This window comes from Danio rerio, chromosome 25 (assembly GCF_052040795.2).
Source record: "Danio rerio strain M-AB ecotype USA chromosome 25, GRCz13ab, whole genome shotgun sequence".
NCBI lineage: Eukaryota > Metazoa > Chordata > Actinopteri > Cypriniformes > Danionidae > Danio > Danio rerio.
The window spans coordinates 34,630,001-34,645,000 of record NC_141045.1 but is presented as its reverse complement, the minus strand read 5'-3'; the positions used below and the strand labels follow the sequence as shown (position 1 = coordinate 34,645,000).

Sequence of the window (15,000 nt, the reverse complement as noted above, 5' to 3'; positions counted from 1 at the left end):
ATGTTCAACAACCCTTACAGTATTATGTCTTAACAATAAAAATGAAAAAAAAAATTGTTACTTAGACAAGGACCGAACCCAGGTTGGCCGCGTCATAAATTAACGTACTAACCACTGTACCACAACAACTGTATGATGAATGGTGACTTATCTAATTATATCATCATTAACCTGCAGGCTGCATCCTGCTCACGAGGCTACGAGAAAATAGATAAAAAGAGCAGAGCTGCGGTAAAATAATGGATAAGAAGGCTGTGGTCAAGTAAATAAATAAATTATTTTTAAAAAGTGTGACTGCTGAGAGCAACAGATTCTGGAACTAGGGACACCGGCCCTCGCGGCCAAAAAACGGACCGGCCCACCGGGAATTCTCCCGGTCCTCCCGATTAGCCAATCCGGGCCTGCATACAGCATTTTTAAGGTAAGTGTTTATGACTCCACCATAAGAAAGAGATTGGAATGGTTCCAAGATGAAAACTATGGGGAAAAGATTTGTTGCAGATGTGTCAAAGATATGCATGATAGATTTATAGAACCATAAAGTGATTAATGAAAGACAAATGGTAAATATTATTTGCTTCTGATAAAATCAGGTACAGTATCGATACAGAACTGATACTGTGATTTGCGAAATAAGCCAGAAAAAATGACGTGGTCCAATAAAGAACCTAAGCAGAAACAGCAAGAGACAGGCAAAACACTACTAAAAACACACAACAGCAAGCAATAAAGTCAGAATACAAAATAAAATTATGAGAAATAAGTAATATAAAGTCATAATTGTGTAAAAAAAACAGAATATAATAGATTTAGAAGCACCATAAACTGATTATATCACAGATAAAACACTTTTTGGCTTTCGATGAAATCTGTATTTATATATTTATTATTTAAATCAATGCAAGGTAGGTGACATATCATTAGCATTAGCCACATATACTAGAAACAGTAACATAGCCTGTAATGAATTGTGAGCTCTCAGCAGAAACAGTGAGACACAAATAAACAACTGAAAGAAATCAAGTCAGAATTGTAGACAAAACCTCAACAACAAGAAATAAACTTATTTGCAAGATATGAATTCCCAATTGCATCAAATAAACAGAATGTAGCATAATTTATAGTACCATCAAATGAGTAATATGGCAAATAAAACACTTATTTGCTTCTGATGAAACCTGATGCTGTTTTTAAATGAATGCAGGGCAGCTGGGGTCTAGCTGGCATGTCGTTATCATTAGCCGCATATGCTAGAAAAGTGACGTAGCCTAAAACGAAGTACGAGTCCTCAGCAGAAACCGCGAGAGACAGCAGAACAGAGGAGAGAAGAGCCAGCAGGAGACTGTGAAGGACGCCGAGTTAATCAAGAGAATGAGAAACGAGCGCTTATTACCTAACCTGCCATCCAGAGCGGCTCCTGAGGGCCGTGACATGTGTGGGAGTGACAAACAGAGATGTCGGACATAGTACAGTGGATACAAAGTTCTGTGAAAACAACAAACCAAGCAGGGCAAGTTCTAAACCTTACATCCTACTAATTACAATAAAAAAATCTGAATTGTATGTTGAAATTCTGAAAGTTTGTCTCATAATTAAAACTTATTTGTATGCGTCATGCAGGGCCGGAGTGGGACTCCTTTTTAGCCCTGGAGTTTCAAGCCTTTCAGACAGACTTTCTGGAGTTTCAAGACCTCCATTCACGACTGATTATATTAAAATAGCATCATTTCCAATTCAGTTTCTAATGACACCATCACGTCTTTTTGAAGGGAACAGCTGCTTTTTCAAATTTAAATGTTTTTTAAATGTGCTAAATCTTCAACACTATTCTTTAATACATCACAAGGTCCTTTCCTGCAATGTCTGAATATATATTCTGTGCAAAGTTCTTTATAAATATCCAGTCCTTTGTTACGGTGGTCACACAAAAAATAAAATATGCACACCTACATAAGTAACCCAAATAGTATTATATATCTTAACACTAAAAATGAAAAAATAAAAATAATAATAATAATAATAACAACAATTTACACTGGTGAGGTTCAAACTCGGGTCGGCAGCATCGTAACACAACGTGCTAACCACTGGACCACAATGTCTGCAAGAACTACTTGCATTTCTTGTTCAAGTTATGTCAGATTTATTAATGTGGTGAATCATCTGATTTTCATTGAGCAGGTGTAATATTCATTAATATTAATTATTCGAATTCTTATTTTGACAAAGGTGTCACTGTTTAGGGTGGAATGATAGTTGCGTCATCATTAACCTGCAGGCTGCATTTTGCTCAAAGGGCTGCGAGAAAATAAATAAAAAGAGCGAATAATGAATAAAAAGAGTGAGGCTTTGGTCAAATGGATAAATAAATAAATGAAAAAAAGTGCGAGAGTGCAAAAAAAAGTGCAAGCTGCTAGGGACACCGGCCCTCGCAGCCAAAAAACGGACTGGCCCACCGGGAATTTTCCCTGTCCTCCCGATAAGCCAATCTGGGCCTGGCATCATGCAAGACAGTTTTTAAAAAAAAAAAAAATGTATTTTTTTCTCCTAAAATGTACATTCAAGAAGAACATACTCAAGTGTAGCTTAAAAAATAAACAAGTTTTCAAGGGTCTATGATAAAGTCTTTATTGCAAGTCTTAATTTATTGCATTATCGAGCCCCATTTTTCTGGCTTTGCGGCATGGTGGCTCAGTGTTTATTTATTAATTCATTTCCTTTTTGGCTTCGTCCCTTTATTAATCCGGAGTCGCACAGCGGAATGAACCACCAACTTATCCAGCACTTGTTTTACACATCGGATGCCCTTCCAGCTGCAACCCATCTCTGGGAAGCATCCATACACACTCATTCACACTCATACACTACGGACAATTTAGCCAACCCAATTCACCTGTACCGCATGTCTTTGGACTGTGGGGGAAAGCGGAGCACCCGGAAGAAACCCACTCGAACGCAGGGAGAACATGCAAACTCCACACAGAAACACCTGGCAAAACATAAAATACTTACGTTTTCTTGTGAGGCTGGGTATGACAGGGTATAGATGAAGTCTTCCTCTCTGAGATGGCTGGATGAAATTAACAGTTTGTTATTGCGCCATCCAGTGGACACAATTAGAACAGCAGTGTATTTTATTGAAAAATCGCAGCTCACAGAATCATCTCGCGGGCCGCATTAAATTCGTTTGTGGGACTGATCCGGCCGTTTGACACCCCTGTTTAGGTGGGTCAATTTCAGTTTCCCTTAAAATAGCGATGCACCAAAAATGTGCCTTAATAAACTTTTTTTTTAGACCAGCATGCCCATGGGCACACAAATGAGTGCAAATGACAAGATGTGAAAATGATACCCTCCCCGGGCTGAACTAGCAAGAAAAAACAAATAAAAAACATCTGCATTGTGCATGACACTGCATTTCGCCAAGTGTATGATAGGGCCCTTCATCTCTTTATCTTTCATCTGGTGTCTGAGGCTTTCAGTCACATTAGATCGAAACACAATCTTACAAAGTCAGTGAAAACTGGAAAGTTCAGCTGCCAGTTATCTGAGTTTGTCAGATCATTAATGAAATGACCACAAGATCCAGATGAACAGCAATAACTTTGATGAGTCTGGTAGTGTTCTCTAATTGTGATTAGTGTGTAAGAATTCAGCACTTTACAAAGGCTTGAACACCATATACCCAGAATGTGTATGCCAGAAATGTGCCCAGTCTGCTATACGAGGCATCTGCAGTTAAGTGTCTACAATATGATGATATTGTTCAGTGAAGCTTAAGAGCAATAAAGCTTAAAGTGGCTGTCACAACCTTTCCTAAGGGCTGGTATTATAGACAACATTTATGGTGTTATTTAATTTGATTCCATGCCTTTGGCACTTTATTAAAGAGTTTTGTGAAAGATCTCTTTGGACTCGTCACACTCAGAGAGGGATATGGCATGATATCAGGCTCAAATCTGTAGACGTACTCAATATTGACCACTACATTCAGGCATATATTCTTCAGTACATTAATCCTTCTGTCATGTTTACACTTAACATAAGTGTTTCCGGTCAAAACTCTGAAATCTGGTCTTCTAGTCTGGACTACAACAATGTCTACAACTATTTCTACATTGTAAAATTGCTATAGAAATAAACATGAATTGAATTGGGGTGACGCAGTGGTGCAATAGGTCGTGCTGTCACCTCACAGCAATAAGGTCTCTGGTTCGAGCCTCAGCTGGGTCAGTTGGCATTTCAGTGTGGAGTTTGTATGTTGCACGTTTGTGTGGGTTTCCTCTGGGTGCTCCGGTTTCCCCCACAGTCCAAAGATAAGCATTACAGGTGAATTGGGTAAGCTAAGTTGTCCATAGTGTATGTGTGTGAATGAGTGTGAAAGGGTGTTTCCTAGAGATGGGTTGCAGCTGAAAGGGTATCCGCTGCGTAAAAACGTGCTGGATAAGTTGGCGGTTTATTCTGCTGGGGCGACCCCAGATTGATTGAAGGGACTAAAGAGAATGAATTAATGAATAATCGCATATATAAATCAATAATAGTTGCAGTAGGCTATTTATTAAAACATTAAAAACAATCCTATTTCATAATAATAATAATTTATTTATTATAAAAAAAAACACTTTATTGCTATAGTTTACAACCAAACACATGTGGTCTGGACACAAACGAGTCACAAGTAATGAAGTATTAAGAGTTCCAAACGAGTCCCAAACGAAAAGCCCATCTAAGCAAAATGCTAGCAGGTGTCTGTAGCTCCGCTCATGCTCCGCCTTTTTGCCCTTGTTTGATAACCTCCGGTCGGTGCGATGACAGGTGAATAAAATGGTGATGGTTGGTCAACTTTTACAGTCTATGGAATTTACCTGCACTTTAAAAAAATCTGTAAATATACGGTTTAATTCCAGCAGCTGGGGTGCCGGAAAAAAAATTAAAATACAGAAAATCACTGTAAAATAACAAACATTAAATTACAGACATTTACTGTAAAATAAAGGATATTAAATTACAGAAATGTTGTGTAAAATAACGGGCATTAAATTACAGAAATTTACTGTAAAATAATGGATATTAAATTACAGAAATTTACTGTAAAATAACGGATATTAAAGTAATTTAAACAGTAATTTCCTTAAATTTAAATTTCCGATAAATTTATGTTTATTAATATCCATTATTTTACGGTATATTTCTGTAATTTAACGGCCGTTATTTTACAGTTTTTACCCCTGCTGCCAGACAAATATATGGATCCGTAAAATTATGGATTTTTTTTTACAGTGTGCATATTGGTGCTGAAGGATTCAGATTTCTACCTTCCAATCCGTCTCAGCATGGATCAACGTTTATCCTTTTCTCATCAGCCAGAAAAGCCCACCACGGATATGAAATAGCAGCCAGAGAGTATATGAGAGCCAAACGCAGGAATGCAATAAATGAATGCAGTTAAACACCAGCATATTGCTCTACTCTTAAACCTTACCCCAAGTAATAACAACGACACACATTCAGTATTAATCCACACAGTGGCAAAAAAATTGAACAGTGCGTCCATATAGGCGACCCAGGCGGCCGCCTATGGTGGCAGAATAGAGAGAGGATCTCCTTACTTTTGTCCACGATAATCCCCTCCACCACCTCGGTTTTTTCTGTCGTATGCACAATCACAACCCTGTCTCTCGTTTTCACTTTCAGTTTGAGGGCGGCATGATTATCTTTTGCCTGGAGCACCAATTCAGTTTGCTCCGGCCCTGCCCGCAGCCGAATCTCTGTCAGTGATCGTCATCGTCGCGTCATGATCAGTCCCGTGATCCCCCGCGCCATTACTAGTGTGTGGAGGGAAAGCGTGTACACATTTTAACAGAACTGTAAGCACATATTTGGAGATGTACTGTATCGACGTCGATGCAATCCATCAAGAGATTCGAACCCAACTCTATTCATTTATTCGACCCCGAGTCTAATATTTCGCTAAAGAATCAATAGTTTTAAACATGCTGCACTTTTAGATTTAAACCTCAGCTGGATGTTTTCATTCCCTTAGAGCTGGGTTACACACCGCATGGAAGCTTATTTTTAAAAACCCATAATAGGGGCTCTTTAAGTAAGTTTTAAGTGGCCATATTGTGAAGAATCTCTGTGTGCATGCTCATCTTTGGTTGATTCACCCACTTCAGGCCATTCATTAAGACGTCTCATGCAGGCGTCAATATTTCCCAAACATCCAGTCAAAGCAGAAGGTAACTAATGAAGTTTATGCACTTGATTTTTTGCCCCTTTTCGATTTCTCTTTTCACTGGTATTGGACAAGCAGGTCTTACTAGACAGAATTTTGTCCTGTCAGCTCTAATACAGCAGCTACTCTGTAAAGCAATTAAGCGATTGATCTGGAGAACAGTCATTTTGTGCTTACTGGCCTGTCGATGGCTCACAGCGGAATCATTCAGTCATTATTATTATTTTTAGACCCACATCCACTAGAGACGCTCTTCTCAACAGCTCCTTTATGGGTTTATCTGTGCTCTAAAAGCATGCTGGGTTGTTTTTATCCCATGTTGGGTCAAATATGGACTAACACAACCATTAAAAAAGTGTTAAATTAAGAGTTAAAAAGTGTGGGGTTGGGTTGTTGCTGGGTTGTTGTAAGCCAATGGTTGGATTTGTTCATATATGAACATTACGGTTGCAACAACCCAGTATTATTTAAAGTGTAAGAAATACTGAGGGTTGTTTTAAACTAATGTTGGGTCAAATATTAACAAACACAACCATTTAATAAAAAGTGTATTTTAAATTTAGTGACTAAAAACCCCAACATTGGGTTGGTCCAAATTTAACCCAACATTGGGTTATGACAAACAAACATTTTTTAGTGCTTAAGAAATTTTACGATTTAATTTTGAATTTTAACTCAGTGTTGGGTCAAATATTAACAAACCAACTATTGGGTTAAAATGTATGCTTTAAATTTAATTAAAAAACAATAACCCAATAATGGGTTTGTCCACATTTAACCCAACATTTTGTTATGATAACCCCAAATGTTTGTTTGTGTATGAGGAATACAGTTGGGTCAAGTATAGACAGAACCGAACATTGAGTTCGAAACATTGAAATAAAAATATTTGGGTTTGTTCTTATTTAAGTAAACTTTGGACTATGACAACACTGAATTTTTAAGTCTGTAAGAAATATTACTTTTGTAACCAATGTTGGGCCAAAAATGGAAGAAAAACAACCATTGGATTAAAAAGTGTAATTTTTAATTTAATAATAATAAAAAAAAAAACCCTAACTTAGGGTTTGTCCACATTTGACCCAACATTTGGTTATGACAATACAGCATTTTTAGTATAATGTTGAGTCAAATATGGACAAAACCAAATTTAAATGTTGGGATTCTCCACATTTACAGTAAACCTACGTTGGGATATGACAACCCAGCATTGTTTAGAGACAAGGAATTCTGAAACACTGAGTTGTCTTAACCCAATGTTGGGTCAAATATAAACAAAAACGTGTCAATGGGTTAAAAGTGTAATTAAATTTTAATTGAAAAAAAAAAATGACGCAACATTGGGTTTGTCCAATATTTAACCCAACATTTATTTATGGCAAACAAAAAAAATTGTGTTTAAGAAATTCTGGGTTGTTTTGACCCAATGTTGGGTCAAATATTAACATAACCAACTGATTTAATAAAAAAAATTAAATGTTGGGTTTCTCCAGATTTACAGTAAACCAATGTTGGGTTATGATAAATGGGTTAAAAGTGTAATTCAATTTTAATTGAAAAAAATATATATTTATATAAAAAATGACGCAACATTGGGTTTGTCCAATATTTAACCCAACATTGATTTATGGCAAAAAAAAATAAATAAATAAATTGTGTTTAAGAAATTCTGGGTTGTTTAACCCAATGTTGGGTCAAATATTAACATACCCAACTGATTTAATTGAAAAATTAAATGTTGGGTTTCTCCAGATTTACAGTAAACCAATGTTGGGTTGTGACAACCCAGTATTTTGGGGTATTTGGGGTTGACACCCTTCAATATGGGGTTAATCATGGACAAAAAAATGTAGAGCATAAGAAATACTGAGTTGTTTCAACCCAATGTGTATTGGGTTAAAAGTGTAATTCAATTTTAATTAAATAAAGCTATGCAACATTTTCCATATTTAACCCAACATTGGGTTAAGGCAAACAAACATTTCCTTATGTGTAAGAAATTCTGAGTTGTTTTACCTCAATGTTGGGTTAAATATTATCAGACCCAACGAATGGGTTAAAAGGTGTCATTTAAATAAAAATAAAAAAATTAACCCAAAATTTGGTTTGACCATTTGTAATCAAATGTTTGGTTTTGACAAAACAGTATTTTTAAAGTGTAAGAAATATTTGGGTGTTTTAACCCAATGTTGGGTCAAGTATTAACAAAACCAACTAATAGGTTAAAAAGTGTCATTTAAAGGTAATTAAAATAAATTGTTAAAAACAACATTGGGTTAAATATGGACAAACCCAACCACTGGGTTAAAAGGTGATCTTTACATTTAATTAAAAAATAAACCCCACTTTGGTTTTGTCCATATTTACTGTAAACCAATGTTAGGTTATGACAACCTATCATTTTTTGCGCCACATATGGACAAACACAGTGTTGGGTTAAAAAGTGTCATTCAAATTAAGCTAAGAAAACTAACACAACAATACGTTTGTCCATGTTTGACTCAACAATGTTTTACGAAAACCCTACATTTTCAAAGGTTAAGAAGAACTAGGTTGGTGTAACCAATGTTGGATCAAACTAGGACAACCATTTTAGAGCATATTAAATACTGGGTTGTCTTAACCCAATGTTGGGTCAAACACGAACAAACTTAAACATTTAAACAAGTTTAAATTGAGCTGAAGGAATTAACCGAACGTTGAGTTCATCAACATTTGACCCAACATTTGTTTCAAGAGTTCACACTTAGATATTGCTTGACAACTGTAAGCAGGTTGGGCATGCTGTCCCGGGAGAGAACCCTGAGCTTGGAGATAGTTGAGCCCAGGGCTCCCGCCAGGTCCATAGAGCATGTGAGGGGAGTACGAGATCAGGTGGTTCTCGAGAGCTCCCCTTTTTTGTAAAGGAGAAAAGGAGGAGAAAGGGGGTGGGTGGGGGGTTTCTTCGGAAAACGAAGATAAGGGAGTAATATCTAGCTAGGCTACTTATAGTCAGTTAGGATAGATCTGATTGGCTAACTAATGAGTGTAGATAGGAGGCCAGCTGCAGTCAATTATATCACGTGCTCCTCTCGAAATTAGTTTAAAAACTTCACTTAAAACAACCCATCGTCTTCAGAGCATTAAATTCATCTTCAGGACAGAAGCGCTGGATGCTGCTGCTCTCGTATTGGTTGTTGATTGACGTACGGTACTAGTAAATCTCTCATTTAATTTGACCAATTTTCAAATCATCCAATCAGAAGCAGGCGAGAGCCGTGTTGCTGCTGACAGAAGTCGCTGATGAAAGACACACTGGTTTTGTGGACGTCAAGCATGTTGATTTCATCATTTTAAGGCTTGAAAGCAAACATTTGCTCCCCTTCATCCACGTCCACTTTCTTCTGTATTTCTATCCATCATCAGGAATCCGCATCCCCATCCTCAAAGCCTCCGGCAAGCAGAGATTTGGGGGTTTTGCTGTCGGAAAGACTGAGAGAGCAGCAAACCCACTCTGACTTTGAGAAGGCCTGATGAGGATCCAGATGATGTGGATGCTGAAGATTGACCCGTATCGATTTTACTAGCTTTTGTTTTCTGTAAAGTTTGACAGATGGAAGCGCACAAGAGTTGGATCAGCGCGAAATCAAGTGGAGAAAAGGTGAATTGGATTTCCAAACTGAAATATCCTATATATATTTGTCAGATATGCATACTCCAATACTATGCTGGAACTATCGCTAATACATATACAGGATGCGTCCAAGTATGCGTACAGTAGTTTCAGTTAAAACCATAAACTGCAAAAGATATGGACGTAGTATCCGTGACGTCACCCTTAGGTTTCTGAATAACAAAAAAGAAGCTATATGTAGGCGTCGCCATTTTGTCTGTGCTTCATCACACCGACCAGGGGATACCAAACAAGGGCAAAGAGGCGGAGAGTGAGCGGAGCTACAGACGCCTGGCTAGCTATTTGCTTAGACAGGCTTTTCTTAGGGAAAAATATTTAACTCTTCATTACTTGTGACTAGTTTGTGTTCTGACCACATGTGCTTGGTTGTACACTATATCAATAAAGCGTTTAGACTTTTAAAAAAACTGCTGCAACACATTGAGCTAAAAACACGGTTCTTATGACGTTTTTCTACAGCAGGAAAACACTAATGTCTTCCTAACACTTCAAATATAATCTGTGATAGTAAATGCAAGGCAATTGATGAAATCCAGATATAACACTGTATGACAATGCTTCAGATTAGAGGTCTGCATTCCCGTGGGATCCGACCAGATTTCTTACGCCGCAGGAATAAATTTCCAAATAAAGCACAATTTTGGATGGGAGCGGGTAGTTTAACAATATCGCTCCCGACTCCCGGATGAGAGAGAGGGCGTGATGCTGTCTGTGTGTGTGTGTCACTTGCTTGGTGCTGTGTGTGTATGTGTGTGTGTGTGTTTATACAGACAGCTTGTAATAGGCTGTCTGGACTCTGTATAGCTGGGTGGTTTTCAGTTTTGTTCTTCCCCCGCCTGTTAGCGGGAACGGGCGCGGTGGGTAAAAAACGGGGCGCGGCAGGCAGCAGGAGAACAAAAGCTGAATATAAGCAGAAGCGGTCAGGTTCGGACAAAAACCTGGCAAGAGCGGGATTCAAAATTTAGTCCCGCGCAGATCTCTAATACAGATGACTGTTCTAGAGCCTACAGCTAATCAATATGTCAGATTCTGGAGTGCTTTACAGGACTAAATAAAAATATGAATGATCTTAAATAAAAAAAAATACATTTATAGAGGTGGTATATACGGTAAGTAAATAATTGCACAAACCTGGGAAATGGAGGCAACTTGAACGGTTTGTGAGCACAATTAAATGCACACAGCATGCCATATCATCTGATAATTGTAGGAAATAATTCCAAAAGGCGACTGACTGTGTAAAGAAATATTAAACAAAACAAAAATACGATGTATATGCCGAGTTCAGCAGCTAATCAGCTGGAATCAGCTAAAGTGACGGGACAGCAACCAACGAAACCAAGCTGTCACTCAAATGGCCACGCCCCTAATTATGCATACTTAATAAAACTTAATAAAAAACAAAACAGATGAGTTATAAAAAAAATTCACCCCCTTCAAAGTTGTCATAAAGGGTAATAGTAGCTATATGAACCAAAATCTTTCTTTGTACCAGGCTGTAAACATGTTTTTATCAGCTGTAAAATTGGCCAATTTACCAATGCAGTCAGAAATCATCTGGATTTCCTGGAGCCTGCCCCCAAGGCGAGTCGATGAATTGCAGTTTTAGTTACATTTTTATTGACTTCCCGATGAGTGGGAGGTTGCTGCTTGGTTAAAACATAAATAATGAGTTGTTGCTATATCGGCGAATATTAAAAACATGAATGAATCTGAAATTTGAGCTACAATATATATATATATAGTATGATTAAATATATTGTAGTAATTTAAAAAATTCGGTTAAGGTCAGAACTATTTGCCCCCCTTTGAATCATTATTCTTTTTTTTAAATATTTCCCAAATGTTGTTTCACAGAGCAAGGAAATGTTTACAGTATGTTTAATAATATTTTTTCTTCTGGAGAAAGTCTTTTTTTAATTTCTGCTAGAATACAAGCAGTTTTAAATTCTTTAAAAACCATTTTAAGCACAAAATTATTATCCCCTTTACGCTATTTTTTTCAGATAGTCTACAGAACAAACCATCGTTATGCAATAACTTGCCTAATTACCCTAACCTGCCTAGTTAAACTAATTAACCTAGTTTAGCCATTAAATGTCACTTTAAGCTGTATAGAAGTGTCTTGATAAATATCTAGTCAAATATTATTTACTGTCATCATGGCAAACATAAAATAAATCAGTTATTAGAAATTAGTTATTAAAACTATTATGTTCAGAATTGTGTAAAATTTGGGGAAAAATGAACAGGAGGGGCTAATATTTCTGACTTCAACTGTATATACTATATAAAGATATTTGATATTGTATAACGATGTTTTGTTCTGTAGACTATTAAAAACAAATATTGCTTAAGAGAGCTAATAGTTTTGACCTTAAAACTTTTTTTAAAAGAATTGAAAACTGCTTTTATTCTAGCCGAAATAAATAAGACTTTCTCCAGTGTATGAATGTGTCCCAGTACTGGGTTGCAGCTGGAAGGGCATCCGCTGTGTAAAACATATGCGGGATAAGTTACCGGTTCATTCTGAAGTGGCGACCCCTGATGAATAAAGGGACTAAACTGAAGAAAAATGAAATGAACACTTCTAATACAAATCTCTGGTTTAAAAGTCTTTTTTTATACATATTTTGAGATGCTAGAGTGGATTTTATGACCCGAAAATACTGCAAACAGCCAGAAAAAAAATACATTTTCATTTTTAGTAAAATAAAATATTTTAATAATATTGCAAATTTAAAAAAAAAATTAGCAAAGTGCTCTGTAATAAATAATAAAACGATAAAATTTGGTGTCGTTGTTGGTGAAGTGGAGAAAAAGCTTATTTTGAGAAAACAGCCTTAAAAATGTGCACTGTAGTCAAAATCTACAAGCACAAATAGATGAAGTGTGACAAACAAAACACTTAAAGGGACAGTTCACCCAAAAATGAACGTTTATTCCCTATTTACTCTTCCTTAAGTGGATTAAAAACTATACAAGTTTCTCATGTTAAAGACAAAATGATTTTGAAGAAAGCTGAAAACCTGTAACCATTGACTTCCACAGTAAGAAAGCAAACATGGAAGTCAATGGTTACAGGTTTACAACATTCTTCAAAATATCTTCTTTTCAATTCAACAGATGAAAGAAACTCAAAGGTGTCAAGTGGAGGGTAAATGATGACAGAATTTTTGGGGTGAACTACTGTATCCCTTTAAAATTGCATTTCGAAAAAGTTTTCTTTACATTAGACTGCTGAAAACACTTTCCAAATTGACAGACGCATCAAAAAAAGCAGCGTCTCACCCAAAAGGAAAAGAATAAAGACACCAGTTTGTGCACACAAATGAGTTCTCAAAGCCAATATCTGTGGTTTATTCTGTTTAAAGAGGAGCTCATTTAAAGCGTGTGTGTTTTGTGTTCTGCTGACTTCAGTCCAAACTTTCCTCCATCCATATGCAACGACTACTGAATATGTTAAAGACAAACCGCTGGAAACAGAAGCAGAACCTGCAATTGTGCCCGAGGGAATCGCTCGCAAACTTAAAAGACGTGACGCTTTCACTTTTTCAAAAACTTTCAGAATTATTAAGACATGACTTCATGAAACTGTCCGGCTAATGTAGAAACCAAAACACACACAGTCAGATCAGCTTACAGAGAGATTAGACTATGAAAATCTGATTTTAAAAATAATATCATTATCTTGAACACTGAGGAACATTTTATGACTGTTTTTTGCTAAAATAAATGCAAATGAGTATATATAATAATATTATTTTACAGTGGGGGACACGGTGGTTCAGTGGTTAGCACTGTCACCTCATAGCAAGAAGGTAGCTGGTTCAAGTCCCGGCTGGGTCAGTAGGCATTTCTGCCGTGGGTTTCCTCCGGGTGCTCCGGTTTCCCCCATAAGTCCAAAGACATGTGCTATAGATGATTGGGTAAGTTAATATTGTCCGTAGTGTATGTGTGTGAACGTGACAGTGTATGTTTCCCAGTGATGGGTTGCAGCCGGAAGGGCATCCGCTGTGTAAAACATGTGCTGGATAAGTTGGTGGTTCATTCCGCTGTGGCGACGCATGGTTAATAAAGGGACTATGCCGAAAAGTAAATGAATGAATGAATGAATTATGAGTATATTTATTTATCATAATATACATATTATTAGGTAAACTAGACAAGAACAATTAGACAGGTTATTGGACAACAGTGGTTAGTTAGCTATATAACTGGACTGGTGTACTAATAAAGTGGCCGTGTGTGTGTGTGTGTGTGTGTGTGTGTGTGTGTGTGTGTGTGTATATATATATATATATATATATATATATATATATATATATATTTATGTATATATATATATATATATATATATATATATATATATATATATATATATATATTTATGTATATATATATATATATATATATATATATATATATATATGTATATATATATATATATATATATATATATATATATATATATATATATATATATATATATGTATATATATATATATATATATATATATATATATATATATATATATATATATATATATATATATATATATATATATATATATATATATATATATATTTATGTATGTATATATATATATATATATATATATATATATATATTTATGTGTATATATATATATATATATATATATATATATATATATATATATACACATATATTTATATATATATATATATATATATACATATATTTATATATATATATATATATATATATATATATATATATATATATATATACATATATATATATACATATATTTATATATATCACACAACACATGGACATGACCTCAATCATCATCGGTGATGCGATATATATTGCCCACACATAAAAAACAATTCCAGGAACAATTTAGCTGATTGGACAACCTTTCTATCTCTATTGGACGTGTCAGTGTCAGTACGGTTAAAAACACAGTCATTCATTCATTTTCTTGTTGGCTTAGTCATTTTTACGGAACGGATGCCCTTCCAGCTACAACCCATCTTGTGGGAAACATCCACAACCACTTCACCTGTACCACATGGACTGTGGGGGAAACTGGAGCACCCGGAG

The 15,000-nt window shown here is 35.9% G+C and overlaps 1 protein-coding gene and 1 long non-coding RNA gene across 17 annotated transcripts in view; one reads left to right on the top strand and one right to left on the bottom strand.

Moving 5' to 3' along the window:
• LOC147830935 (uncharacterized) overlaps positions 1-3,436 on the top strand; it is a 21,535-nt gene extending 18,099 nt beyond the window's left edge. Inside the window, exon 3 of the long non-coding RNA XR_015526723.1 lies at positions 412-3,436. This is a non-coding gene — a long non-coding RNA (uncharacterized LOC147830935). The remainder of the gene's footprint in view (positions 1-411) is intronic.
• tjp1b (tight junction protein 1b) overlaps positions 1-15,000 on the bottom strand; it is a 200,306-nt gene that overhangs the window by 118,767 nt on the left and 66,539 nt on the right. The gene's annotated exons all lie outside the window — the stretch shown is intronic.